Here is a 6,000-nt window from a genome sequence, read left to right on the forward strand (position 1 = left end):
TAGTGCTGTTAAGCACTAACACAATTCTCTCTACAAAGTTTTGCTGGGAGGATTCAGTTCTACAAACTTGCCTACTGCTAGTCAGAAAAAAAATCCCAAAAAATATATTTTACATAGATGTATTTGAATTCAGTATTTTATCTTTCTAGAGATGGCACAAAGAACATTAAATCCTTGAAGAATAACACTTTTCTCATTCAATTAAGTAGCATACTCTGTATTGGATGGCAGGAAGGACAGTCCACAGAATAAACATTGTATTGAATTCAAGTTTCCTACCATTTCACCAGACTAGACTTTCTTACATTACATAAATTAATGGTGAGTGGAAATAAACTTAACTGTTTGTAGAAGAAATGCTTGAAGATATGGAATGGGAATTTTATTAATAAATCCACAGAACTATATTAAAACCTGTTTGGCTGTAGGAGAAGAGTATTACCTGTGAGCTCCCTACAGGTCAAGCTCGGAGAGTGATGCATTTGAGCTGAGTACAACTCCAACAATACTTTTCCTGAACACTTTTTTTTATATGATGCAAGTCCTGTTGAGACTTTCTATGCATTTTGACTTTGAAAGAATCAATAAAAGCAAGCAGCGAGGGGCCATCACATCAAAGCAGAGAGAGTTAAGATCCCTTACTCCAATCTCGTGGTTAATATATATCACTGAATCAAAGAATAGTTAGGGTTGGAAAGGACCTCTGGAGATTATTGAGTCCAAGCCCCCTGCCAAGGCACCACTGGAAGAAGTCTAGCCCCATCCTCTGGGCAACCACCTTGGAGATATTTACATGTACTGCTGAGATCCCCTCTCTGTCTTCTCTAGACTTAACAGGCCCAGTTCTTTCAGTCTCTCCTGATAAGAGAGATGCTCCAGGCCCCAAATCCTCTTGGCAGCTCTCCACAGGACCCTCTCCAGTAGCTCCTTGCCTTTATTGCACTGAGGAGCCCAGAACTGGACACAGCACTCCAGATGTGCCTCACTAGAGTGGAGAAGAGGGGCACAATCACCTCCCCTGACCTGCTGGCCACACTCTTCCTGATGTCCCCAGGATCCCACTGGCCCTCCTGGCCACCAGGGCACTGCTGGCTCATGGACAGCTTGTTGTCCACCAGGACTCCCAGTTCCTTCTGCACAGAGCTGCCCTCCAGCAGGTCACCCCCAGCCTGTGCTGGTGCCTGGGGCTGTTCCTCCCCAGTGCAGGACTCTAAACTTGCCCCTGTTGAGCCCCATTAGGTGTCTCTGTGCCCAGCTCCCCAGCCCATGAATGTCCCTCTGAGGGGCAGCAAAGCCTTCAGGTGTGCCAGCCACTCCCCCCAGCTCTGTATCATCTGCAAACTGGCTTAGGGTTCATTCTATCCCTTCATTCAAGGTGTTGATAAACAAGCTGAGTAAGGATGAAATAAATTTCTTTTACATGCTTGGTGATGACGTCCAGAATGATCTGCTCCATCACCTTTCCAGGGAGAGAGGTGAGGCTGACTGACTGGTAGCTTCCCAGGTCCTTCTTCTTGCCCTTTTGAAGATGGGAGTAACACTGGCTTACCTCCAGTTATTAGGCATCTTTCCCAGTCCATGATTTTTCAAAGATAATGGAGACTGGCTTAGCAATATCTGCTAGCTCCCACAGCAGACATGGGTGCATCCCATCAGGTCTGTAGATTTATGGGTGTTTAATCTGCCTAGCTGATCTCTAACCCAACCCTCTACAAACAAGTCTTCCATTCTCCAACCTTTTCCTCTTACCTCTGAGGTCTGGGATTCCTGAGGGTTGTTCTCAGCAGTGAACACTGAAGCAAAGAAGGCATTCAATAATTCGGCCTTCTCTGTGTCTTCCAACACCTGGACACCCATATGATACAGCAGCAGCACCCACATTTTCTGTATCCTTCCTTTTGCAGTTGATATACTTAAGAAACCCTTCCTGTTGTGCTTGATATTCCTTGCCTGACTCAATTCCAAGCAGGCCTTGGCCTTCCTTGTCACATCCCTGTGTACTCTGAAGATGTACCTATAGTCCTTCCACATGGCCTGTCCCTTTCTCCACATCCTATAAATTTCTTTCTTCCATTTGAAATTTGCTGGGAGCTCCCTGCTCATCCATGCAGGTCTCCTGCCTCCTTTGCTTGATTTCTTGTTCATGGGGATTCACCATGAGCTTGGAGGAAGTGATGCTTGAACATCGCCCAGTTCTCTTGGCCCCATTCTCCTCTAGATCTGTAGCTGATATGATCCCTCCAAACAGGTTCTTGAAGAGGCCAAAGTTAAGCTCTCCAGAAATTTAGTCCTGATTGCTGCTTTGCTTCTTCCATGCAGGATCCTAAATTCCACCATGTCACTGAAGCCAAAGCTGTACCCAACCTTCACATCTTCAGCCAGTCAAAAACAAGTGATCTTGACATCTGAGAGCACCTAAATCACAGATATAGCACTCAACACAGGGATTTCAGGGGCTGCTTTGGGGAAAACATTGCACAGCTCTCTGCCTCAAGGAAAGGTGACTGCAAACTGACAGTAGCTATCTCAGAAAACATTTAGTGGATGCAAAACTTAGAAGGGAATAGCTTGGATCCAGGACCAAGTGTAACCACATATTTCTGTTAAGGATTGACAAGGTGAAACACATCACAAGGAAATTCCTGTTAACAATATTTCTGTTGTCTTTACCTAAGCATTTTCATTGATTTTGTAACTTCAGTTCCATGCCATCTCCTCCTGTAGAAGAAAACTTGCCAATACTATTGTCACCAGGTAGAGAGGTGTGAAGCATAGTGAAGTAGAGTAGCCAGGCAGATAGCTCTTTAGTATATGGACGCTGACTAGAGACATGGCTGTGTCCCTGCTACCTCTGCTGAATTAACCACAGAGTACAAATCTCAGAATAAATCTTCCATAAATAAATGAAAGTCCAGTGTAAAACTTTGAGCAGCTGAAGCAACAAGAGTTAACGGAGAGGAGAAGATGATCCTGATCAATATTAGGGCTTCAGGCATGGTTGTGTGAAAAAGAATGATCCTTGCTCTTTAACAATGCTGAGACAAATTCACGAATGAAGGGGAGCGTAAACAAGTAAATACTGTATCATTCACTTGCAGTATTTATCAGCACCTTTCACATTTGTTGAAAAACAGTGAGGGAAAGAGAGAGGAAGAGGGGCGGGGAGTGGCTAAGAAAGCTTTCCTAGTAAGTCAGTACCCTGAAGACTGAATGCTGAAGATAAGCAAGTCACTGCTGTGCAGTACAGGGATACGATGCATACTCACCCTCCCCGCCTTGCAAAGCAGAGGCAGCGTCCTTCTTACTCAGTCACAGAACAGCTACGTCAGAGTTCCTCAACTTCTTACCAAATCCCTTACCAGACATATTGTATTGGACTGCTGCTAACCCCAGATCTTCCTCTTCACCCTCAGGAAGCATAGGGAAAACCTAATTTTCTTTAAAAGCATGAACAACGTAACAGTAAACTCAGGAACCCAATCCTTTTCTTGTTTTCATTTTTCACAAATTTCAATTGACAGGCAGTGTTTCTAGGATCAGAGGGCATTTATCTTTGACTGAAAAATGCCTCAGAATAAAACTGGGGGTGAAAATGTCCTTCTACAGCATCACCAAGAATGCTTCCAGGGATATGCATAGACAGCCTTGGAGGTGGGCCAGTAGCCTGGCATTGTAACATCCCTATGGATGTGTAAGGTCCTGCTGACATGAGAAGAATGGATTGCCAGTCTTCTTTGCTGGACTTCTCATCACATCTCTGCTCAATTACTATACAATGCATATATGGTAATGTACACACACATGTACATCCATTTCCTGACAGCTCTGTACAGCTCTTCAAGCTGTACAGAACTGCTAGTGGGTTGCTTCAGATATTTTGAGTAATTTCTGCTCTCTTGGTAAATGGCAGAATCAGGTCGACAGGTTTTGAAGTCTTTACTTCTCCTGGAGAGATCAATCCTTGATTACAGCTCCCTAGAAGACCTCCTTTGTACATTTCCCACAGGAAGAAAAGAGGCTCTGAGCCTGGGGTATTTCTACAAAGCTGTGGGTAGGCTTCATGTCTCCCTCTGACCATATGTTGAAAATGGCCCTTACACATTATCAGTTCCTGGGAGACTTGTTTGTCTCTTTCAGAGGCCCCACGGTGAGAAGATAAGCTGGTGAGAGCTAGAAGGAGGGGAAATTCTCAAAGAACAGATCTAGAGCTGTCTGAGAGGTGTAAAAGCAGCTAAAGTGCCAGTTGCTCTTTTTAACAGTGGCAGTGGTACCTGCCAACCCTGGGGAAACCACAGCCTCTGCAGATATTCCCTTCCCCTTCTGGTGTGGATAGGCATGGAGCAGCAAGCATCAGCAGGCAGACTGGGCAACCTATGGCTTTGGAAGAGACAGCAACTTGAAAGCAATATAGGCTAGGCAAAAATGGTATGCAAATGGAATGTGTGGGTGGAGAGGAGTTACTCACTGTATCCCTGTCATGTTACCCACCTTCCCAAATATATCTTGTCCCCTGTGCCTAGCATACAAATAAATGCTTAGCTCTTTCCAGTGCCTTCCTGACCTCTCTCTCATTTGTGATCTCAATCCAACCCACTTTCATCTTCAGGCTATCTGTTTCTTTTCTGCAGAAGCTTTCCCAGGATGAGGCACATGGGGAAAAACAGAGAGGAGTAAAGAGTAAGATGTACAAATACCTGTCAAAGCACCTATGACAATCTCTTCCCACATGGAAATAAAACCTTTCTTTGCTTCCAGGGGAAAACAAGGCTTCAAGTCTCTGAGATCAGCAGCCTGCAGTACTACCCCATCTAAACCTCAACATATACATGTAATCCATAAGAATGTACATATACATATTTATATATATTTGCATAATGACTTGTCTAAACTTCTTTTCCTGCTTAGCTTTTCCCTTGTTACAGCTGCTGCCTGACGGCCACTGTAAAGCAGCCCACCATGAGACTAACATAGAAGGGAATTAAACAATGGAGAAAGGTAAGTTTTGGACAAACTCCTGCTGCAGGGCCAGGATGGCTATTTGCATGTGACAGCTCCTTGTGCAGGAGGGAACACAAGGTTTGATGCTGAAGGAAGATGCTAGGCTGTTCTGAGCACTTGACTTCAGGAGTAACATTTCTGAAAGGATTTTCTTGGCCATGGACACAGGCAGACTGAGAGAAAAACTTTTGACAGAGATTAAAAACTACCTTTTTTTCTAAGATACTGCTAGTTAAGATGGGTTTTGACTGGTATATTATTTCCATTTTTTCCCCTCCACTTTGTTATCTACGTTCTTGTGGGCTCACACCCTCCTGAATCTTTTATGTCCAACAATCATTAATAAGTTTTATTCTCAATAGGTACATTTAAGAAATGCAGAACAGAGATAGTGGGGTAGATTAAATAACTCACCTACACAGACCATGGACAGTTCAGAAATTGTAAGCAGCTTTCTCGGTGCTCATAAACTTTAATTCATTAGCCTCTCTCTTGTCTCACTCTTCAAATGTAATTAAGAGGAGAAAAGAATTTTGCAGTCACCTCAGATCCAAGTGTGTCAAAACCAGGGATCACTGTATGAAGGTACAATGCTCTTATTTTCAAGAGCAAGTCCTAGGAAATAGAAGAGAAGGGGACAGACCAGGGAACACTCTTGTTTGACAGACCTGTCTTTCCCATTTTTCTCACTCCGTGTGACTCCATAATTTCCTAAAGCCATCAACCAGGGTCTGAAAGTCTGAACCCTGCAGTGTTGAGGAGAGCAGAATAGCACATCTACAGTGCCTGAGGTAATTTCTGAATGAAATTTAGGCTTAACACTTGAGCAGGTTCTTTGGTAATCTCACTGTTAGACAGGGGGTCTTCCTATTTCTTCCTGGTCCTTGCTCCACTGTTTCAGGTCAACAGCTCTGCAGTGAGATCTTGGATCTCAAGACTGTCACAGGACTGCAGTCCTAGGGGGTAAAGAAAAGGATCTGCAAGTTCCTTATATGTGCCTTT

This window comes from Zonotrichia albicollis, chromosome Z (assembly GCF_047830755.1).
Source record: "Zonotrichia albicollis isolate bZonAlb1 chromosome Z, bZonAlb1.hap1, whole genome shotgun sequence".
NCBI classification, from domain to species: Eukaryota; Metazoa; Chordata; class Aves; order Passeriformes; family Passerellidae; genus Zonotrichia; species Zonotrichia albicollis.